A 25,011-nucleotide genomic window follows, 5' to 3' on the forward strand; every position below is an offset into this window, starting at 1 on the left:
TAATGGGACTTGTACATAATGGGGCATGTACATAATGGGGCGTGTACATAATGGGGCGTGTACATAATGGGGCTTGTACATAATGGGGCGTGTACATAATGGGGCTTGTACATAATGGGGCATGTACATAATGGGGCGTGTACATAATGGGGCGTGTACATAATGGGGCATATATATAATGGGACTTGTACATAATGGGGCATGTACATAATGGGGCGTGTACATAATGGGGCGTGTACATAATGGGGCTTGTACATAATGGGGCGTGTACATAATGGGGCGTGTACATAATGGGGCTTGTACATAATGGGGCATGTACATAATGGGGCGTGTACATAATGGGGCGTGTACATAATGGGGCTTGTACATAATGGGGCGTGTACACAATGGGGCGTGTACATAGTGGGGCGTGTACATAATGGGGCGTGTACATAATGGGGCATGTACATAATGGGACTTGTACATAATGGGGCATGTACATATTGGGGCATGTACATAATGGGGCGTGTACATAATGGGGCTTGTATATAATGGGGCTTGTACGTGATGGGGCTTGTACATAATGGGGCCTGTACATGATGGGACTTGTACATAATGGGGCCTGTACATGATGGGGCCTGTACATAGTGGGGCGTGTACATAATGGGGCTTGTACATAATGGGGCTTGTACGTGATGGGGCTTGTACATAATGGGGCCTGTACATAATGGGGCGTGTACATAATGGGGCGTGTACATAATGGGACCTGTACATAATGGGGCTTGTACATAATGGGGCTTGTACATAATGGGGCTTGTACATAATGGGGTGTGTACATAATGGGGCCTGTACATAATGGGGCGTGTACATAATGGGGCTTGTACATAATGGGGCTTGTATATAATGGGGCCTGTACATAATGGGGCGTGTACATAATGGGGCTTGTACATAATGGGGCTTGTACATGATGGGGCTTGTACATGATGGGGCGTGTACATGATGGGGCCTGTACATGATGGGGCCTGTACATAATGGGGCTTGTATATAATGGGGCTTGTACATGATGGGGCTTGTACATGATGGGGCTTGTACATGATGGGGCGTGTACATGATGGGGCCTGTACATAATGGGGCCTGTACATAATGGGGCCTGTACATAATGGGGCTTGTACATAATGGGGCGTGTACATAATGGGGCGTGTACATAATGGGGCTTGTACATAATTGGGCTTGTACAATGGGACTACTGCAACTCTCTTTTAATCGGTCTTCCTCTAAACAAACTTTCTCCTCTCCAATCCAACCTGATCCTGACAGCCAGGATTATATTTCTGTCCAGCCGCTTCACCGATGCCTCCACCCTGTACCAGTCCTTTCACTGGTTACCCATTCACCACAGAATACAATACACAGCTCCCCACAGTTCTGCACCACCCTACATCTCATCCTTCATTTCTGTCTATCACCCCTCTGTGCTGTTAGAATCTATGTTGTTTTACTATCGGCCATCTTGTTGTGGTTTGCGGGTTTCTAGTCTTTTCCTCTGGTGCTGGGTTTCTTGGTCACGTGATCTCTGCACTCTTTATTACCCAGCACCTGGCCCCCATTCCTTGCTGGACATCAGTGTTGTTTCGCTCGTTCTTTGGGTAAGTAGCGTGGTTTAGTTCTTCTTGCTTTTGACTATTGTTCTCCTGGGACTTCTTGTTCCACCAGTTTTGTTTCCTTTAATCTTCGTTTCTGCAACTAACTTTTCTGTTAGGAGGTCTCCTGCTTTTGCTCCCAGTCCTTAGATCTTTTAGCGACCCCTTTCACCGTCCTACAGGTCTTTGGTTGAGTTCAGTGCAGGAGTTTCGGTGGGGCTATTCATAAGGAATAGGGCACCCACCCCAGTGTAGGGTTAAGCGGAGTCTCGGTGCAGGGACAGCTTTTCTCTCCTATTCCTTAGTTCCAAGTTGCAGAACATAACATGTGCCCTCCGTTCTGCAACTGATCTAAGACTAACATCCCCCATAATCCGAACCTCACACCTCATGGGGTGTGTACATAATGGGGCACGGTGATTATTTCTTATCTTATACTAGGTATTTATATACACAGTGGACTAGTAACAGATGTATCTCCTCGCACTATGGGACACTATGTGGCTGTATTTGGACACTATGTGGGGACAGTTTGCCACTTTGTGGCATCCCTTTGACTCTATAGGGACAGAGCATGGCACTATGAGGGCACCCTCTGGCACTGCTTGGCACTATTTTATTTGGCTTATTCTGGGAACTCTTTTATACTTTATGGCCCCATGTGGGTTGTATTTGGACATCGCATGGCACTTCCTGGGCACCATTTGGCTCCCTCGCGCACTGGTTGGCACTTTGGGCATCATTACTGTCCCTCATTCCTCTCTCAGAAACTTTGAAGGTATGAGCTTAAAGGGGTTCTCTGGTGAAACAACCTACCAATAGATGATAACTCACTGATCAGGGGGTGTCTGACCGCTGGGACCCGCACTGATCGCTGCAGAATGGGGAATTACTATCCGCGTTACACTCATAAGTCCATTCACTCTCTATGAGGCTGGCAGAAAATGCTGAGCGCAGCACTCAGCCGCCCCATAGGGGATGAATAGGGCGGCGGTTGAGCATGCACATTAGTGCTCCATTCTAACGGGGTAAAGTTCCCCTTCCTGACGGTTGGCACAGGTCCCAGCGGTCGGATTCACACAATCACTCATCTTATGGATCAGTTATAACTTTTTTTCACCCGAGAAACCCTTTAAAGTAGGATAGATAAATGTGGATCGTTTGCTAACTTGCTAATATCTCATTAGTGGGACCCCCTCTGATCCCAAAAACAGGGATCTGCAGTGCGCTGTCTGAATGAAGTGACAGATGAGCCAGCGCAGGAGTTCAGACCCCCAGAAAGTTATCACCTATGTATAAACCCTATTACCAGGGGCGGACATATCATTGGTGCAACCTGTGCAGCCACACAGGGGTCCAAGAGATAAGGGGGTCCAACTTCCACCTCCAAAGCAGGTGGAATTGTGCACTGCAAAGGGCCTATATATTGTTCTTGCACAGAAGCCCTCTTATGTGTGTGTCCGCCAGTGCCTGTCACCCTACGTTTGCTGGAGAGGGTATACGTGCGCCCACCAGTAGCAGAAATATGGAGTGGCGGATGGATAATAGGTGGATTCATGGACCGGCCACGTCCGTGGATTGTGGAAGCGACTGCATCTGTACGCAGCTCCGATTGATGCGGACCAGTACACGGGATATGCAACATTTAACACTTTTGAAACTAGCACTGTCTGATAGCAAAACTGATGAGCCTGGTGCACAGGGTCGGTGCACTGATTGGGATTACATTCTTCTGACGCGGCCCCAGCTGTCAGATTTCTCTGTTCAGGCCTTTGCTGGATACTACAGACCCAGCCATTATATCCGACTGCAAAGCCAAACTTCAGCTCCGTCCTACTTTCCTCCACATTTCATAGCCCAGGGCCCCATAGGCATAGTGTACGTGTGTAAGGCAGACAAGTAGTAACATAAGAAGAGAGCGCACCCTGCAGGCAGCGATCAGGTAGTGCAGCAAAAAGACATCAATGATGTGGATCACCAGGGTTTATCACCATCTTATCCATCAGCACCGGCTCCAGGTCTATGAGGACCCTTACAGTCCCAGTGGGCCCCTCTTCGCTTCCAAGATTTATAATATTTTCTGTCTTGTATCAGGACTTGGTATTTTGCAGTACGAGCTGTAATTTTTATTACCGTTTTGGGGTCCTTACAACTTTCTGATCTCTTTTTGCTCTTTTGCTCTGAAAAAATGACCAAAAAACAGCGATTCAGCCATTCTGATTTTATCATTTTCAATTTTACGGTTACAGTATGGGATAAATATTCGGACATTTTATTAGTTTTGATGCAGCTAGACAAAATATGTTTATTTAATTTCAGGAAAATGGCAGTAATTTTAGGGGATATATATATGTATATATATATATATATTTACAGTACAGATTCATGCTCTCAGGTAGGCACTAGGCAGTGTTCACACAGACAATGTGGTTTGGTGCAAACGCGCAGTTTTATTGCTTTCATAAAACTCCATGGGATTGAAAACCAAAAACAGTCTCTTCCAGGCACAAAGGTATCACAGCCAATAACCAGTTCATTCAGCAGCACATTTGTCAGTGAGGCTCACCCGGACAGATTACACTCCTTTGTCCAGGAGCAACCTTCATACACAGAAGAGGCAGGACCCCACCAGTGTCGGTATCCCCTTCAGCCAGGGGTGTGCATAGAAATCATGGGTCCCATAGCAGAAGTTTTGCTCCCCATCCCCCCCAAAGAAAAAATAATTAATATTCGGTGGGGTCATAGAAGAGCAGATCTCACAACTTTCCAGCCTTTATAAAGTAATTTTCCTCTTACTGGAGCCCCTAGATTCCCCTTTCATTGCACTCATAAAGTATGATGCCAACAAAAGTGCCCCCCAAACACTGTAAGATACCCCACAGTGAATTCCTGCACAGTACCCTCTCATGCACAGTATGATGACCCTCCATATAGTATAATGCACCCCATGGTCCTCCATATAGTATAATGCACTCCCCATAGTCCTCCATATAGTATAATGGGCCCCACGTGGTCCTCCATGTAATATAATGCACCCCATAGTCCTCCATATAGTATAATGCAGCCTGTAACATACCTGGTGGCGGGCTTGCATGGTGCACCATCTCTCACTATGCAAGATCGCAAACTTGATCTTCAGTCCAGTCTGCTAGCCTGGCTTCTATTCATGCTGTCGGTTTGTCTCTGTTCTGACTGCTTAGGGCGGCGGCCCAGTTACTTCCTGTTTCTTGTAGCTGCTGTGGGCACACCCCTAATGCGTCCTCAGCCTATTGCTGTCTGTCACTGGATATTTAAACCAGCTCCACCTGGAAGCTGGTGCCTGAGCAACTCTATCATTCAGTGTGCTCCTTGACTCTGAATGTGTCAGGTCTTGTTCTGTTCTTGCCTGTCTGCCAATCTGGGGGCTGTATTCCCAGGCCTGTCTGAACTATCTCCTAGCCTACTGTCTGTCCGCCTTCCTGGATGCTGTATTTCCAGGCCAGTCTGAACACGCTCCTAGCCTGTTCGTCCCACCTTCTGGGGGCCGCATACCCAGACCCGCTCCTGTATCTCGCTGCAGTGTCAGTTCCTGTCTGAACACTCAGTTCCTGTCTGAACACTCTCCTAGTCTGTTACCTGTTTTTCTCTATGTCTGTACCTTCCCTTTTTCTGCAGAGTCTGAACCTGCTCCTAACTCCTACTCGTTGTCGCTGTACTTCCGTTTGTGAGTTTAGAGTCCACTCGCTACTTCATTGTAAGTATCTTGTGTGTATCTGGTTCTGCCTTTCCCTTCCAGTCTGTTCCGTGTGAACAGAGCCCTGTCCTGCCTGCTCTGCCTTGCTCACCGATCCGGCGGTTCCTGCCTGCTCTGTCTTGCTCACCGCTCCGGCGGTTCCTGCCTGCTCTGCCTTGCTCACCGCTCCGGTGGTTCCTGCCTGCTCTACCTTACTCACCGCTCCGGCGGTTCCTGCCTGCTCTGCCTTGCTCACTGCTCCGGCGGTTCCTGCCTGCTCTGCCTTGCTCACTGCTCCGGCGGTTCCTGCCTGCTCTGCCTTGCTCACCGCTCCGGCGGTTCCTGCCTGCTCTGCTTGTCTACCGCATCTGCGGTTCTGTTCCTGAATCCAAGTCTGTACTGGACCCTATCCAGGCTGTGCTCCAACCTGCTAGTACCTCCCCGTCTGCATGCCAGCCGTACTTGTCAGTACCCTCCTGTCTGCATACCAGCCGTGCCTGCCAGTATCCTCCTGTCTGCACTCCAGCCGTGCCTGCCAGTGCCCACCTGTCTGCATGCCAGCTGTGCCTGCCAATACCCACCTGTCTGTGTGCCAGCCTAACCTGCCTGTTCCTGTATTCCCCGGTGTGGGTCAACAGCCGTATCCGGGGTCTGGCCTGGAGTAGCACCTGGTCCCTCTGCTCGGTTACTCCCTGGTGCACGGCGTCGTTAGCCATCGTGCGACCTTGGTCGGATCGGGTAGATACTTAGTTACGCCCCTCCAGGCACTCTCCGGTTCATGGCACAGTGGAATCACTAAATCATGCACACGTCAGTCAGCCCGGGCGTGTGCACAACAGTTTGCTCAGGCCATGGTTCCCGTTGAGCCCCACAGCCCTTCGCTCTCAGAGACATTTTGAATCCGTGTCCAGCGAATACGTGCATTAAAAATAAAAATAAAAGAGATAAAAAAAAATTTCTCTAGCTATGGCCCAGGCGATTTATGCACCAGCCCAAATGGATCTATCAGCACTTGTTCCTGCGGATCCGCCACGGTACTATGGGGATCCTAAACAAAGCCGTGCATTTGTGGAGCAATGCATGCTGCATTTCAAGTTCTACCCTCTCTATTTTCCTACCGATTGGGCTAAAGTGGCATTTATGATATCCTACCTAGCGGGTGATGCCTTGAAATGGATCACCCCCCTATGGGAAGCATGGGATCCTATTGTCCTTGACCTGCAGGCCTTCCTGGTGGCCTTTCTAATGGTCTTCGATGACCTCAATCCTGAAGCCTGTAACGGGTCTGGGAGGCGGAACCTCTGAGCTACTATACAAGGGGGCGGTCCTTGTAAGGGAGCGGGTGGCGACCAGGCAGGCAGTCACAGCAGGTGACCGGGACAGTCTCTGGAAGAAGGGGCAGGAGGTCACGGCAAGTGACCAGGGCAGTCTCTGGATGAACGGGCAGATGGTCACGGCAAGTGACCGGGGCAGTCTCTGGATGAACGGGCAGATGGTCACGGCAAGTGACCGGGGCAGTCTCTGGATGAACGGGCAGATGGTCACGGCAAGTGACCGGGGCAGTCTCTGGATGAACGGGCAGATGGTCACGGCAAGTGACCGGGGCAGTCTCTGGGTAAAGGGTTGGTACGACCTGTGGCGGCTGATGGTAGACGTGAGCTCCCAGGTGAGCAGGCGAGAGTCTCTGGATATACGGGAGGTCACGGCGTGTGACGGCGGAGCCTCCAGGAAGACCAACAGACAGGCGGCAGATGAGCGCTCCCAGGTGAGCGGGCAGAAGTCTCTGGACAGGCGGGTGGTCACAGCACGTGACGGCAGAGCCTCCAGGTAGGCTAGCGGACAGGCAGCAGATGAGCGCTCCCATGTGAGCGGGCAGGAGTCACTGGACAGGCAGGTGGTCACAGCACGTGACGGCGGAGCCTCCAGGTAGGCTAGCAGGCAGGTAGCAGATGTGCGCTCCCAGGTGAGCGGGCAAGCTGGTCCATAGACAAACTGACAGGAGTTGGAAGGCAGACCGTCGGACCTCAGGCAAGCAGGCAGGTAGCTGATGTGCGCTCCCAGGTGAGCGGGCAAGCTGGTCCTTAGACAGACTGACAGGAGTTGTAAGGCAGACCGTCGGACCTCAGGCTAGCAGGCAGGTAGCAGAATATCAGGCAGGAATAAGACAGCGAGCTGGCAGGAATCTGGCAGGTATCTGGCAGGTAACTGGCAACGGGACCTGAGGGCTGAAGCAGAGTAGAGAACAGTGCAACAACATTGCTCGGGCACCTCCATTTTGGAGGAGGTGCCTTATATATGGTGAAGTCCTCCGGCCATCGGCCGGGGACTCCTTAGGACGGCGCGCGCGGCCCCTTTAAGAGGGAGGGAGAGCGCGCGCGCGCGCCCTAAGCACAGTGGCCGGGAAGGAGCGCGTGCTGCCAGCAGAGCGGGAGGAGGACGCCGGGCACGGAGCAGAGAGGTGAGGGGAACAGCGTCCCTGCCTAGCAGAGGGCAGGGACGCCGGCGCTACAAAGCCTCTGCTAAAGCTTCCCTTCCCAATATCCCGGAGCAGCCCCGATGGTTAATGTGTGTGGGTAACTCACCAGTTCTCCAGCCTGAAGAGACTGCTGCCCACCCAGAATCCACACAGGATGACTACGCTCCACAGAATAATTCTCTTCCCAACCTCAAGAGGCAGTCCAGACGTGCTAGGCGTAGAGGCAAGCCATCACGCCAGGTTCTGTCCTCCCAAAGACCTCCTGTTCCCCAGCCTGTAGAAGCAACTACCCGCATGGAATCCATGAAAGTTGACCATGTTCGGCAGGCAAAGCAGAGGCCGGAACTCAGTCACGAAATCGGATTGCAGTCCCGCTGCGGTTGTTTGGGACCCCCTGACGGTCTTTGTCCAGTGAAGGTTGGAGAATCCCAAGACATTAGGCTTGTAGGAGAGGCTGCCCTGGGCATTAGTGTTTCCTCTCCACAGATGACCATGACTGTCTCTGTGGCAAGTAAAAGCCTCGGATTAATCGGAAGTTTCGGGCTTAAAGCCTTGAAGAGTCAGTGTCTGATTCCCGTCCGAAAACTCCAGAAGCCGGTTTGGGCATTGTCAGCAGAAGGACGAGCCCTACTCAGAAACAGTCAAAATATGTCTGTACAAATTAAGCTCCAGATTGGAGCATTACACTTGAAGAAGCTTTCCTTTCAGGTGCTGACTGGTTTACCCACAAGTCGTCCAGAGCCGAGAGATCTAGTGCCCGCTCAGGTCTGGAGACCTTGCATGGTGTATCTTGGGGGACTGTTAAGATACAAGGGGTGTCGAGTCCCCATATCTTCAGGACAGTCAGCAATGTCTTCTTCTTCTTCACCAGATCTGCTAGTCGCTGTCTCGCTGTGCGCTGAAGTCTCCGAAGGAAGAGAAGCGGAGGCAATGTCCCCACACAGTCTCGACGATTGTACCAATGATCTGGCTTCAGGTACCGTCCCGCCTCACAGACATGTCATCTCTAAAACCAGTTTTAGGATGGTCCCAAAGCATGGACTCTCCATCTTTAATAAATCTGGCCTTACGTCCATCGAGGCGGTGGATATCCCCAAGTATCTGCACCCCTCCAACCAGGCGGAGGACCTCCAGTTGCCTCCTGAATCCTCCGGGGTGCTACCTGATAACAAATGGAGAGAGACTTTCTTACACCCTGTACTTGGTACTTCACCCACTTCATCCGATGCTGAGGATGGCTTGATGGGAGGAAGCATCCTAGCTACCAAGATAATGAGACCAGTTTCGTTTCCTCTAGTGGACAGAAGAGGTAATCCTCTTGAAGAGAAGGATTGACCTCCCAATTCTCTGTGGAACACTCTTGCAGGCTTGAAGAAGAGGGGGCGTAAGGGGGGGGGGTTTACTGTAACATACCTGGTGGCGGGCTTGCATGGTGCACCATCTCTCACTATGCAAGATCGCAAACTTGATCTTCAGTCCAGTCTGCTAGCCTGGCTTCTATTCATGCTGTCTGTTTGTCTCTGTTCTGACTGCTTAGGGCGGCGGCCCAGTTACTTCTTGTTTCTTGTAGCTGCTGTGGGCACACCACTAATGCGTCCTCAGCCTATTGCTGTCTGTCACTGGATATTTAAACCAGCTCCACCTGGAAGCTGGTGCCTGAGCAACTCTATCATTCAGTGTGCTCCTTGACTCTGAATGTGCCAGGTCCTGTTCTGTTCTTGCCTGTCTGCCAACCTGGGGGCTGTATTCCCAGACCTGTCTGAACTATCTCCTAGCCTGTTGTCTGTCCGCCTTCCTGGAGGCTGTATTTCCAGGCCAGTCTGAACACGCTCCTAGCCTGTTCGTCCCACCTTCTGGGGGCCGCATACCCAGACCCGCTCCTGTATCTCGCTGCAGTGTCAGTTCCTGTCTGAACATGCTCCTAGTCTGTTACCTGTTTTTCTCTATGTCCGTACCTTCCCTTTTTCTGCAGAGTCTGAACATGCACCTAACTCCTACAGTATCTTGTGTGTATCTGGTTCTGCCTTTCCCTTCCAGTCTGTCCCGTGTGAACAGAGCCCTGTCCTGCCTGCTCTGCCTTGCTCTCGGCTCCGGCGGTTCCTGCCTGCTCTGTCTTGCTCACCGCTCCGGCGGTTCCTGCCTGCTCTGCCTTGCTCACCGCTCCGGCGGTTCCTGCCTGCTTTTCCTTGCTCACCGCTCCGGCGGTTCCTGCCTGCTCTGCCTTGCTCACTGCTTCGGCGGTTCCTGCCTGCTCTGCCTTGCTCACCGCTCCGGCGGTTCCTGCCTGCTCTGCCTTGCTCACCGCTCCGGCGGTTCCTGCCTGCTTCGCCTTGCACACCGCTCCGGCGGTTTCTACCTGCTCCGCCTTGCCCACCGCTCCGGCGATTCCTCTCTGCTCTGCTTGTCTACCGCATCTGCGGTTCTGTTCCTGAATCCCAGTCTGTACTGGACCCTATCCAGCCTGTGCTCCAACCTGCTAGTACCTCCCCGTCTGCACGCCAGCCGTACTTGTCAGTACCCTCCTGTCTGCATACCATCCGTGCCTGCCAGTATCCTCCTGTCTGCACGCCAGCCGTACTTGTCAGTACCCTCCTGTCTGCATACCATCCGTGCCTGCCAGTATCCTCCTGTCTGCACTCCAGCCGTGCCTGCCAGGGCCCACCTGTCTGCATGCCAGCTGTGCCTGCCATTACCCACCTGTCTGTGTGCCAGCCTAACCTGCCTGTTCCTGTATTCCCCGGTGTAGGTCAACAGCCGTGTCCGGGGTCTGGCCTGGAGTAGCACCTGGTCCCTCTGCTCGGTTCCTCCCTGGTGCACAGCGTCGTTAGCCGTCGTGCGACCTTGGTCGGATCGGGTTGATACTTAGTTACGTCCCTCCAGGCACTCTCCGGTTCATGGCACAGTGGAATCACTAAATCACGCACATGCCAGTCAGCCCGGGCGTGTGCACAACACAGCCCATAATCCTCCATATAGTATAATGCACTTCCCATAGTCCTCAATATAGTATAATGCACCCCATGTTCCTCCATATAGTATAATGCACCCCATGGCCTCCATATAGTATAATGTACTCCCCATAGTCCTCCATATAGTATAATGGGCCCCACATAGTCCTCCATATAGTATAATCCACCCCATGGTCCTCCATATAATATAATGCACCACATGGTCATCTATATAGTATAATGCACCCCATGGTTCTCCATATAGTAAAATGCACCCCATGGTCCTCTATATAGTATAATGCACTCCCCGTAGTCCTCCATACAGTATAATGCATTCTCCATAGTCCTCCATATAGTATAATGCACCCCATAGTCCTCCATACAGTATAATGCACCACATGGTCCTCTATATAGTATAATGCACTCCCCATAGTCCTCCATATAGTATGATGCACCCCATAGTCCTCTATATAGTATAATGCACCCCATAGTCCTCTATATAGTATAATGCAGTCCCCATAGTCCTCCATATAGTATACTGCACAGCCCATAGTCCTCCATATAGTATAATGCACCCAATGGTCCTCCATATAGTATAATGCACTCCCCATAATCCTCCATATAGTATAATGGGCCCCACGTGGTCCTCCATATAATATAATGCACCCCATGGTCCTCCATATAGTATAATGCACTCCCCATAGTCCTCCATATAGTATAATGGGCCCCACGTGGTCCTCCATATAATATAATGCACCCCATAGTCCTCCATATAGTATAATGCAGTCCATAATCTTCCATATAGTATGATGCACTTCCCATAGTCCTCAATATAGTATAATGCACCCCATGGTCCTCCATATAGTATAATGCACCCCATGGCCTCCATATAGTATAATGTACTCCCCATAGTCCTCCATACAGTATAATAGGCCCCACGTAGTCCTCCATATAGTATAATGTACCCCATAGTCCTCCATATAGTATAATGCACTCCATGGTCCTCCATATAGTAAAATGCACCCCATGGTCCTCTATATAGTATAATGCACTCCCCATAGTCCTCCATACAGTATAATGCACTCTCCATAGTCCTCCATATAGTATAATGCACCCCATAGTCCTCCATATAGTATAATGCACCCCATGGTCCTCCATACAGTATAATGCATACCATGGTCCTCTATATAGTATAATGCACTCCCCATAGTCCTCCATATAGCATGATGCACCCCATTGTCCTCCATATAGTATAATGCACTCCCCATAGTCCTCCATATAGTATAATGCACTCCCCATAGTCCTCCATATAGTATACTGCTCAGCCCATAGTCCTCCATATAGTATAATGCACCCAATGGTCCTCCATATATTATAATGCACCCCATGGACCTCCATATAGTATAATGCACTCCCCATAGTCCTCCATATAGTATAATGGGCCCCACGTAGTCCTACATATAGTATAATGCACCCCATAGTCCTCCATATAGTATAATGCACCCCATAATACTCCATGTAGTATAATGCACCCAATGGTCCTCCATATAGTATAATGCACTCCCTATAGTCCTCCATATAGTATAATGGGCCCCACATAGTCCTCCATATAATATAATGCAATCCCCATAGTCCTTCATATAGTATAGTGCACCCCATGGTCCTCCATACAGTATTCTGGCCACCACAATGTTCTCACTAATTTTTAAAAAAAATACAATACTCAATACTGCTCCGATCTCTACAGTGAGCGTTCCGAAACGCCGCACATCTCAGCGCAGTGGGCGCCATGTGGTGACGTCATCTCGTCCGTAGCGCTGAAACATCAGATGCCAGGATGTCGATACAGTAGAATACAGATACAGTAGAATTTGCAATGTCAGGCGGCTCAAGGGCCCCTTAGCGGCCATGTGTCGTGCTGCCATTGGCGGTGCACCACTGCCTTCAGTCTAGCTCCAGCACCTTCCAGCACCAAACAGAAGTTATAAACCCCATGCACAGTTCACACCAAACAGAAGTTATAAACCCCATGCACAGTTCACACCAAACAGAAGTTATAAACCTCATGTGCAGTTCACACTGAACCGGTTGCAGCTTCCACATGTTTCTCTGCAGCTCCAACACACAAACTGCTCAGCTTTCTTAGCTGACCCATGCCGTCTCCATTCAGAGAGAGATACTGGGAGTCTGGCTTCTCTCTCTCCCAGCTACAGCTCACATGTTGGCTGGTCACTCACCAGCTTTAGCACACTCCCCTCTGCTCAACCTCCAGCATACTGAGAGCTCTCAGGTGAACACATACTTTGCTTTTTAGTCAAAGCTAGTCAGGTGCATTTAATCAAGACCTACAGTGCTAGGATTTAACCCTGTCCTACCTGGCTTTGCTACAATAGAAAATATTGAAATTATAACAAGAAGAAGGAAAAGTGTGGAATTCTGAAAATCACAGGATGGAGACATTGTAAGATATGCAGATATAAAATATCTGAATGTGGGTACATATTTTGTATTCTGTAAGAAAAGTTAGTGATAAGAGAAGACACAGTCCAGCTTCACGAGTAGATTCTTCTTTATTGAAATAAAATCCATACACAGGACATGGAAAGTCACGATGACAGGTGAATTTGCGTTAATACGATGCTCGCATCAAAGCGTTTCGGGTGTCGAGCGTTATACTAACACAAATTCACCTGTCATCGTGACTTTCCATGTCCTGTGTATGGATTTTATTTCAATAAAGAAGAGTCTACTCGTGAAGCTGGACTATTTCTTCTCATCGCTTATTTGGGCTGCTGCTGAGCCGATGTTTGAGCTCCGAGTGGATGGGGTTTATGTCAATGGTGAGCTGGAATCTTCTTTATTTAGATAAAAGTTAGGCCTTTGCTCAATTTCTAAAATGGCCTTAGAAGTAGTAATCAGGATCAATGTTTACGGTAGCACAAAACGTACAAAGGTTCCTGAGGCCACAACAAATGTCCCATTGTATTACAACCATTAGGGGGTGATGCCACCTGATGATAAATGGAAACAGCATAATCACAACCTCTGGATGTGTCCAGTCCGGAGTCTGAGCCCCACGCAGAAATCCCGGCACTTCCAGCCTCGGCTGCTGTCACTGAGGTTATTCTTCCACTGAATGTACAAATCATCAGGATCCGCTGCCGACAGCTCCTGTGTAATCACCGACCAATGACATCCCTGATGTGCTCGATGGAGACAAGTCTGGAGATGCTGCCGACAGATCCTGTGTAATCACCGACCAATGACGTCCCCGATGTGCTCAATGGAGACAAGTCCGGAGACGCTGCCAGCAGCTCCTATATAATCACCGACCAATGACGTCCCCGATGTGCTCCATGGAGACAAGTCTGGAGATGCTGCCGACAGCTCCTGTGTAATCACCGACCAATGACATCCCCGATGTGCTCCATGGAGACAAGTCTGGAGATGCTGCCGACAGCTCCTGTGTAATCACCGACCAATGACATCCCCGATGTGCTCCATGGAGACAAGTCTGGAGATGCTGCCGACAGCTCATGTGTGATCACCGACCAATGACGTCCCCGATGTGCCCAATGGAGACAAGTCTGGAGACGCTGCCGACAGCTCCTGTGTAATCACTGACTAATGACGTCCCTGATGTGCTCGATGGAGACATGACCGGAGACGCTGCCGGCAGCTCCTGTGTAATCACCGACCAATGACGTCCCTGATGTGCCCAATGGAGTCAAGTCTGGAGACGCTGCCGGCAGCTCCTGTGTAATCACCGACCAATGACACCCCAGGTGTGCCCAATGGAGACAAGTCCAGAGACGCTGCCGACAGCTCCTATGTAATCACTGACCAATGACGTCCCTGATGTGCCCAATGGAGAGAAGTCTGGAGACGCTGCCGACAGCTCCTGTGTAATCACTGACTAATGATGTCCCTGATGTGCCCAATGGAGACAAGTCTGGAGACGCTGCCGGCAGCTCCTGTGTAATCACCGACCAATGACATCCCTGATGTGCCCAATGGAGACAAGTCCAGAGACTCTGCCGGCAGCTCCTCTGTGATGACCGACCAATGATGTCCCCGATGTGCTCGATGGAGACAAGTCCGGAGACACTGCCGGCAGCTCCTATATAATCACCGACCAATGACGTCCCTGATGTGCTCGATGGAGACAAGTGTCACGCTGTCACTGTATACTGGAGGTAGGGGGCCTAGGCTGACCCTAAGCTGGGGCCCTGACTAATCCCTCAACCTGGAGGTACTGTTAAAGGTACAGAGGTCCAGGCCGCCAGCGTAACCCCTACCTCCTGAGGATCCCTGCACCTAAGTAATCTAGTCCTGAGAAGGACCCCGATCACAACAAAAGGGGACAAGTAATAATATGCCCACACACAGTACTTAGACGAACGAGACAGTACAAGGGAAAAACCAAAACCACCTTGCATACAAAAACTACACAACTACAAGAGAGGGAACACCAACGGGAAAGGAGATAAATGATAAAGCGAGGAAGGGAAAAAACACTCCAAATACACTTATCTCAGAAACTCCAAATACCACGATCCGCTCTGTTAGTCTGCATGAAATGCTTTCACCGACACTTCCCAAACAGACCAGCAGGCATTTGAAGGAGTCTCACTACAGCAGCATTGATTGCAGCTGGGCGAGGCTGGACCTCGTCTAGCACAGAGAGAGAGAGAATTAACTCCCTCACTGCCGAAAACACAAAGCACCAAAAAGTCAGCTGCGAGAAGTCAGGCTGTGTAATCGTGACGATCTTCGTGGCGACACACCCGTGACAGTACCCCCCCTTCTACGAGGGGCCTCCGGACCCTCAGGGCCAGGTTTATCCGGGTGAGTCGTGTGGAAGGCCTGAACTAATCGGTCTGCGTTAATATCCGACGCAGGAACCCACATCCTCTCCTCAGGACCATACCCTTTCCAATGAACCAGGTACTGAAGGGACCGGCGATTAAAGCGTGAATCGATGAGCCTCGATACCTGGAACTCCAAGTTACCATTGACCACCACTGGAGGGGGAGGTAAAGGTGACGGTACCACCGGCGCCACATACCTCTTAAGCAACGATCTGTGGAACACGTTGTGAATTTTAAACGTAGGGGGGAGGTCAAGACGGAATGCCACCGGATTAATAATAGAACTGATTCTGTACGGCCCGATGAACCTGGGACCCAGTTTCCAGGAGGGAACCTTAAGTTTAATATTCCTGGTAGACAACCATACCCGATCGTTCACACTTAGGTCCGGACCAGACACTCTCCTCCTATCAGCCATACGTTTGTATCGGTTCCCCATAGTATTCAGATTCTTCAGCACCCCTCTCCATACTGAAGCGAGTGATGAGGAAAATCGTTCCTCCTCAGGAACCCCCGAAGAGCCCCCCCTACTGAAAGTACAAAACTGGGGGTGAAAACCATATGCCCCAAAAAACGGGGACTTACCAGTGGACTCGCTCCGCCTATTATTAAGAGCAAACTCTGCCAGAGGTAAGAAAGAAGCCCAGTCCTCCTGGTTCTCTGACACAAAACACCGGAGATATGTCTCCAAGCTCTGGTTCATACGTTCCGTCTGACCATTGGTCTGAGGGTGAAAAGCCGATGAGAATGACAAATGCATCCCCCGCCGTGCACAAAACGCCTTCCAGAACTTGGACACAAACTGAGACCCCCGATCAGACACCACCTCGGAGGGTACCCCGTGAAGCCTCACAATCTCCCCAATGAACACCTGCGCAAGAGTTTTAGCATTAGGGAGAGCCGGAAGAGCGATAAAATGTGCCATCTTACTGAACCTGTCCACTACAACGAGTATGACCGTTTTACCCGAAGACGGAGGGAGGTCCGTAATAAAGTCCATAGACAGATGAGTCCAAGGACGCTCCGGGATCTTCAAAGGTAAGAGGGCCCCAGACGGACGGGTATGTGAGGTCTTAGAGCGCGCACAAACCCCACAGGACGCGACAAAAGTTACCACCTCCTTATGTAAGTTAGGCCACCAAAACCGACGCGAGAGGAGATCCACAGTTGCTTTACTCCCCGGGTGTCCTGCCAAAACTGAGTTATGGTGTGCCTCGATCACCTTTTGTCGCAACTGATCTGGAACAAACAGTCTCCCCGGAGGTCCAACAGGGGCGTCCCCCTGAGCCTCCAATACCTCCTCCTCCAGCTCAGAGCATACTGCCGAAACCACCACCCCCTCCTGAAGGATAGGAATCGGGTCGTCCGTATTCCCGGCCCCAGGGAAACTACGAGATAAGGCATCCGCCTTTACATTTTTTGACCCAGGACGATATGTAACGACAAAATTAAACCTGGTAAAAAACAATGACCACCTAGCTTGTCTGGGATTCAGACGTTTCGCGGACTCCAGATATAGCAGGTTCTTGTGATCGGTGATGACGGTGACCGGATGGACTGCCCCCTCCAAAAAATGGCGCCACTCCTCAAAAGCTAACTTAATGGCCAAGAGTTCCCTATTGCCGACATCGTAATTCCTCTCAGCGGACGACAATTTTTTAGAGAAAAAGGCGCACGGATGCCACTTACCAGGGGACGAACCCTGTGACAATACTGCTCCCACCCCTACCTCGGAAGCGTCTACCTCTACAATGAATGGCTGTGACGCATCAGGTTGAATGAGTATGGGTGCCGAGGCAAAACATTTTTTCAAGGAGGAGAATGCTTGACAAGCCTTGTCAGACCACCTAGAAAAATCCGTCCCCTTTTTAGTCATGTCTGTGAGAGGCTTAACCATGGACGAGAAATTACGAATGAACTTCCGGTAATAATTAGCAAACCCCAGGAAACGTTGTAGTGCCTTAAGATTCTCTGTCCGATCCCACTCAAGAACTGCCCGCACTTTCCCAGGGTCCATACGAAAACCGGACGCTGAAACCAGGAAGCCTAAAAACTGGAGTTCCTGTACGGCGAACACACACTTTTCCCATTTGGCATACAGTTTATTATCCCGCAAGATCTGTAACACCTGCCTAACGTGCTCCTGATGAGACACCAGATCCGGCGAGTAAATTAAGATATCATCCAGATATATGACAACAAACTGTCCCACCAGGCGGCGAAAAATGTCATTAACAAAGTGTTGGAACACCGCCGGGGCATTAGTCAGACCAAATGGCATGACAAGGTTCTCATAATGCCCCTCCGGAGTGTTAAACGCCGTCTTCCACTCATCCCCCTCCTTCATCCTAATCAGATTGTACGCCCCCCTGAGATCCAACTTAGAGAACCATTTGGCGCCCACGATCTGATTAAAGAGATCGGGAATAAGTGGGAGTGGATACGGATCTCGGACCGTAATCCGATTAAGTTCACGGAAATCCAGGCAAGGGCGTAGGCCTCCATCTTTCTTCTTAACAAAGAAGAACCCCGCAGCCACCGGTGAAGATGAAGGTCTAATATGCCCCTTAGCCAGACTTTCTGAAATATAATCCTTCATGGCCTGCCTCTCAGGACCAGAAAGGTTATACAACCTAGCTTTAGGTAACTTGGCCTCAGGGAGCAGTTTTACAGAACAGTCATACTCGCGATGAGGAGGTAGTTCCTGACACCCTTTCTCCGAGAATACATCCTCAAAGTCCGCCAGAAATGGAGGTAAGACCCAAGGAGTAACCGCACCGATGACCGTGTTCATGCAGTTTTTATTACAGAATTTACTCCATTGGCTTATCTCTCTGGTTTGCCAATTAATAACCGGGTTATGCTTAGTTAACCAAGGAAGGCCCAACACTATAGGAGTGGGAAGACCCTCCAACACGTAGCAAGACAACAGTTCTTTATGTATCGCCCCCACTTGAAGTTTTACGTCATGCACAGCTTGCAAAAAACTTCCCTGACCGAGAGGCCTGGCATCGATCGAGAATATGGGGATGGGTTTAGCCAACTCACTCAATCGCATACCTTGAACCCGGGCAAACCGAGCATCAACCAGATTAGCCCCGGCCCCACTATCCGGAAGAACAGATATCCTCTCAGTTCTCGTACCCACCACCACCTCCGCCGGTACGAGAAACTGAGACGAACCTAGGGACGAAATACCTACTCCCAGATTGCCGTCCACCACACAACCTGGGATCAACAGTTTTCCGACGACTCTTCACTCTGCAAGGGACGGGATGGACACCCCCCAATAAAATGTCCCTTTCTCCCGCAGAAGAAACACCTTCCTGTCTTATGGCGCACCACCGGTCCCCTCCCCCGAAATGATGTCCCTCCTAATTGCATAGGCTCCTCTGGACTGACCAGGGGAACCACCATATGAGGGGACCTTGTAGGAGGTGGAGTCATAACAGGGGGTAGAGTTATCCCGCACCTCTCCCGAAGCCGTCTGTCAACGCGAATAGCAAGGGCCATAGCGGCTTCCAGTGACGCGGGAGAGTCATACTGTGCCAACACATCCTGTAATTTGTCGGATAAACCTTGACAAAACTGGCTCCTAAGAGCCGGGTCATTCCACTGGGTGTCCGTGGCCCACCTACGGAACTCCGAACAGAATTCCTCCGCCGGACGATCTCCCTGCTGGATCCTACGTAACTTAGACTCAGCAAGGGAGATCCGATCTGGGTCATCATATACGAGTCCCAGAGCAGCGAAAAACCTATCCACTGACTGGAGAGCCGGGGAGCCCGGGGGAAGAGAGAACGCCCAAGATTGTGGGTCCCCTTGTAGGAGTGAGATGACAATTCCCACCCTTTGTTCTTCACTCCCCGATGACCGAGGCCGCAGCCGAAAGTACAACTTGCATGCCTCCCGGAAAACAAAAAACTTGTCCCGCCCCCCAGTGAACCTGTCAGGGAGAGCTACTTTAGGTTCTGGTCCGGCTTGCTCCTGAGGATGCAAAACCTTGGACCTAACGTCCGCCAGCTCCATGGACAAACTCTGCAACTGCCGAGCTAGACCGGCTACTGGATCCATGGTAGCTGGAGAAAAACTAAGTGGGTCGGTGAAAATGTCACGCTGTCACTGTATACTGGAGGTAGGGGGCCTAAGCTGACCCTAAGCTGGGGCCCTGACTAATCCCTCAACCTGGAGGTACTGTTAAAGGTACAGAGGTCCAGGCCGCCAGCGTAACCCCTACCTCCTGAGGATCCCTGCACCTAAGTAATCTAGTCCTGAGAAGGACCCCGATCACAACAAAAGGGGACAAGTAATAATATGCCCACACACAGTACTTAGACGAACGAGACAGTACAAGGGAAAAACCAAAACCACCTTGCATACAAAAACTACACAACTACAACAGAGGGAACACCAACGGGAAAGGAGATAAATGATAAAGCGAGGAAGGGAAAAAACACTCCAAATACACTTATCTCAGAAACTCCAAATACCACGATCCGCTCTGTTAGTCTGCATGAAATGCTTTCACCGACACTTCCCAAACAGACCAGCAGGCATTTGAAGGAGTCTCACTACAGCAGCATTGATTGCAGCTGGGCGAGGCTGGACCTCGTCTAGCACAGAGAGAGAGAGAATTAACTCCCTCACTGCCGAAAACACAAAGCACCAAAAAGTCAGCTGCGAGAAGTCAGGCTGTGTAATCGTGACGATCTTCGTGGCGACACACCCGTGACAACAAGTCCGGAGACGCTGCCGGCAGATCCTGTGTAATCATGGACCAATGACGTCCCCGATGTGCTCAATGGAGACAAGTCTGGAGACGCTGCCGACAGCTCCTGTGTAATCACTGACCAATGACGTCCCCGATGTGCTCGATGGAGACAAGTCTGGAGACACTGCCGACAGCTCCCGTCTAATCACCGACCAATGATGTCCCTGATGTGCTCGATGGAGACAAGTCTGGAGACGCTGCCGGCAGCTCCTGTGTAATCACCGACCAATGACGTCCCCGATGTGCTCGATGGAGACAAGTCCAGAGACGCTGCCGACACCTCCTGTGTAATCACTGACCAATGACGTCCCTGATGTACCCAATGGAGACAAGTCTGGAGATGCTGCCGACAGCTCCTGTGTAATCACTGACCAATGACGTCCCTGATGTGCCCAATGGAGAGAAGTCTGGAGACGCTGCCGACAGCTCCTGTGTAATCACTGACTAATGACGTCCCTGATGTGCCCAATGGAGACAAGTCTGGAGACGCTGCCGGCAGCTCCTGTGTAATCACCGACCAATGACAACCCCGATGTGCCCAATGGAGACAAGTCCAGAGACTCTGCCGGCAGCTCCTCTGTGATGACCGACCAATGACGTCCCCGATGTGCTCGATGGAGACTAGTCCGGAGACGCTGCCGACAGCTCCTGTGTAATCACTGACCAATGACGTCCCCGATGTGCTCGATGGAGACAAGTCCGGAGACGCTGCCGGCAGCTCCTATATAATCACCGACCAATGACGTCCCTGATGTGCTCGATGGAGACAAGTCCGGAGACGCTGCCGGCAGATCCTGTGTAATCACCGACCAATGACGTCCCCGATGTGTTCGATGGAGACAAGTCCAGAGACGCTGCCAGCAGATCCTGTGTGATCACTGACCAATGACCTCCCCGATGTGCTCGATGTAGACAAGTCCAGAGACGCTGCCGGCAGCTCCTGTGTGATCACCGACCAGTGACGTCCCCGATGTGCTCGATGGAGACAAGTCTGGAGATGCTGCCGACAGCTCCTGTGTAATCACCGACCAATGACATCCCCGATGTGCTCCATGGAGACAAGTCTGGAGATGCTGCCGGCAGCTCCTGTGTAATCACCGACCAATAACATCCCCGATGTGCTCCATGGAGACAAGTCTGGAGATGCTGCCGACAGCTCCTGTGTAATCACCGACCAATGACATCCCCGATGTGCTCCATGGAGACAAGTCTGGAGATGCTGCCGGCAGCTCCTGTGTAATCACCGACCAATAACATCCCCGATGTGCTCCATGGAGACAAGTCTGGAGATGCTGCCGACAGCTCCTGTGTGATCACCGACCAATGACGTCCCCGATGTGCCCAATGGAGACAAGTCTGGAGACTCTGCCGACAGCTCCTGTGTAATCACTGACTAATGACGTCCCTGATGTGCTCGATGGAGACATGACCGGAGACGCTGCCGGCAGCTCCTGTGTAATCACCGACCAATGACGTCCCTGATGTGCCCAATGGAGTCAAGTCTGGAGACGCTGCCGGCAGCTCCTGTGTAATCATCGACCAATGACACCCCAGGTGTGCCCAATGGAGACAAGTCCAGAGACGCTGCCGACAGCTCCTGTGTAATCACTGACTAATGATGTCCCTGATGTGCCCAATGGAGACAAGTCTGGAGACGCTGCCGGCAGCTCCTGTGTAATCACCGACCAATGACATCCCCGATGTGCCCAATGGAGACAAGTCCAGAGACTCTGCCGGCAGCTCCTCTGTGATGACCGACCAATGATGTCCCCGATGTGCTCGATGGAGACAAGTCCGGAGACGCTGCCGGCAGATCCTGTGTAATCACCGACCAATGACGTCCCCGATGTGCTCAATGGAGACAAGTCTGGAGACGCTGCCGACAGCTCCTGTGTAATCACTGACCAATGACGTCCCCGATGTGCTCGATGGAGACAAGTCTGGAGACACTGCCGACAGCTCCCGTCTAATCACCGACCAATGACGTCCCTGATGTGCTCGATGGAGACAAGTCTGGAGACGCTGCCGGCAGCTCCTGTGTAATCACCGACCAATGACGTCCCCGATGTGCTCGATGGAGACAAGTCCAGAGACGCTGCCGACACCTACTGTGTAATCACTGACCAATGACGTCCCTGATGTACCCAATGGAGACAAGTCTGGAGACGCTGCCGACAGCTCCTGTGTAATCACTGACTAATGACGTCCCTGATGTGCCCAATGGAGACAAGTCTGGAGACGCTGCCGGCAGCTCCTGTGTAATCACTGACCAATGACGTCCCTGATGTGCCCAATGGAGAGAAGTCTGGAGACGCTGCCGACAGCTCCTGTGTAATCACTGACTAATGACGTCCCTGATGTGCCCAATGGAGACAAGTCTGGAGACGCTGCCGGCAGCTCCTGTGTAATCACCGACCAATGACAACCCCGATGTGCCCAATGGAGACAAGTCCAGAGACTCTGCCGGCAGCTCCTCTGTGATGACCGACCAATGACGTCCCCGATGTGCTCGATGGAGACTAGTCCGGAGACGCTGCCGGCAGCTCCTATATAATCACCGACCAATGACGTCCCTGATGTGCTCGATGGAGACAAGTCCGGAGACGCTGCCGGCAGATCCTGTGTAATCACCGACCAATGACGTCCCCGATGTGTTTGATGGAGATAAGTCCAGAGACGCTGCCAGCAGATCCTGTGTGATCACTGACCAATGACCTCCCCGATGTGCTCGATGTAGACAAGTCCAGAGACGCTGCCGGCAGCTCCTGTGTGATCACCGACCAGTGACGTCCCCGATGTGCTCGATGGAGACTACCGACAGCTCCTGTGTAATCACTGACCAATGATGATGTCCCCGATGTGCTCGATGGAGACAAGTCCAGAGACGCTGCCGGCAGATCCTGTGTGATCACCGACCAGTGACGTCCCCGATGTGCTCGATGGAGACAAGTCCAGAGACACTGCCGGCAGATCCTGTGTGATCACCGACCAGTGACGTCCCCGATGTGCTCGATGGAGACAAGTCCAGAGACGCTGCCGGCAGATCCTGTGTGATCACCGACCAGTGACGTCCCCGATGTGCTCGATGGAGACAAGTCCGGAGACGCTGCCGGCAGATCCTGTGTGATCACCGACCAGTGACGTCCCCGATGTGCTCGATGGAGACAAGTCCGGAGACGCTGCCGGCAGATCCTGTGTGATCACCGACCAGTGACGTCCTCGATGTGCTCGATGGAGACAAGTCCGGAGACACTGCAGCTCCTGTGTAATCACCGACCAATGACCTCCCCTGCAATTCTGACAATTCTGCCATTGTTTTTTTGGGAATTGTTTTTATGGTGTACATTTTGTGGTGGAAATGACCTCAGAATATGATTCTGCTCCTCAGTGTGATTACGGCCAAACCAAACGTCCAATTTTTTTCTTACTTTAGTGATGAAATAAAAAAAAATCAGAAGTTTGAAAAATAAAAAACAGAAAGGAAAATGAATGGGTTAACGCCGATGTATGACTGCGCTTTCCTGTACAGACGTCCGCCATAGGCCGCGGTATTAACCATATCCTGTACGGGTCCTCATGTTACACGGACGGATGCTGGCGGCCATTGCCACGTGTGCACACCCTAAGCATCTATGCCTGACTGGGCACCATGTGCACAAAGCCCAGAAAAAGCGCCAAAAAATAGGGCAAATTCAACCATTACTATGGGACTTGTCTCCTTAAACATAACTTCACATGATAATTGCTTTTACTTTTTAAACTTTATAGGTAGAAAATGCCGTCCATGAACAAGGCAGCCATAGCTCGGCATCATCTTTATTCTAGAACACGATTGTACAATCAGATCGGCCGATGTGATTGCTGAGGCAGAGGACGTCGCCTCACCCTTTTTTTTTTTTTTTAAAGGGAGGGAGATCTGATAATAACTATGGAGTCGCCACCAGCCAATCAGAACGCGTCATGCAAATATTAGAGGGTGGAGCTGTGGATGGAGCTGTGCCTCCTGCTGCGCCTGCGCACTACTCACACGACATCTTGGTTCCCTAGCGGACGGACGTTACCGGGGCTAACAGGTAACGTGAGGAGGGACCGGGCGGACGTACGGGTCACGTAACCGGCACACGTCCTTCTCAGAACATGCCGGCTGCATAATAAGCACTGAGCCGACAGCAGGGGTTATATAACACTGAAATGTGCAAACCCCTTTAAGAATCACGTGGTGCAGCCAGCTATTATGTTATTATACTCCCCCCCCCCCCCCCCTATAGTGGAGGTGACCCCAGGAGTCAAAGGTCACTGTGAGCATTAACCCCTTCCATCATTTTTGCGTATGCTTTTCCCTTCCGCGGCCGTATCTTCCGTATTTTGCCGTCGCCGTTCGGCAGATTATTATTGTCTCCATGGCGTTTGCCGCGTCGTTCTCCACGGAGGCGCGATGACGGCGATACCAAGCTTTTACGTTTTATATATATATTTTTAGTTGTATTAAAAAAAAATTTGAAATTTGTAAAAATTAAAAAAAATTCTACGTTTTTGTAGTTTTTTTTTTATTTTTCCATTAATGGCGCTTTGTGTTTTGTGTTTTTTTTGCGGGGCGGGCTGAGGTTTTTATTG

The 25,011-nt window shown here is 51.0% G+C and overlaps 1 protein-coding gene across 1 annotated transcript in view; it reads left to right on the forward strand.

The window, feature by feature from the left end:
- The first annotated feature begins 1,540 nt into the window (after positions 1 to 1,540).
- Positions 1,541 to 25,011, forward strand: part of DDB2 (damage specific DNA binding protein 2) — a 29,588-nt gene continuing 6,117 nt past the window's right edge. Inside the window, 1 exon segment of the mRNA XM_073658932.1 lies at positions 1,541 to 1,625. The gene's annotated coding sequence lies outside the window, so the exon portion shown is untranslated.

This window comes from Phyllobates terribilis, unplaced genomic scaffold, assembly GCF_046119375.1.
Source record: "Phyllobates terribilis strain yellow unplaced genomic scaffold, ASM4611937v1 Scaffold_13__5_contigs__length_258822181, whole genome shotgun sequence".
Lineage (NCBI taxonomy): Eukaryota > Metazoa > Chordata > Amphibia > Anura > Dendrobatidae > Phyllobates > Phyllobates terribilis.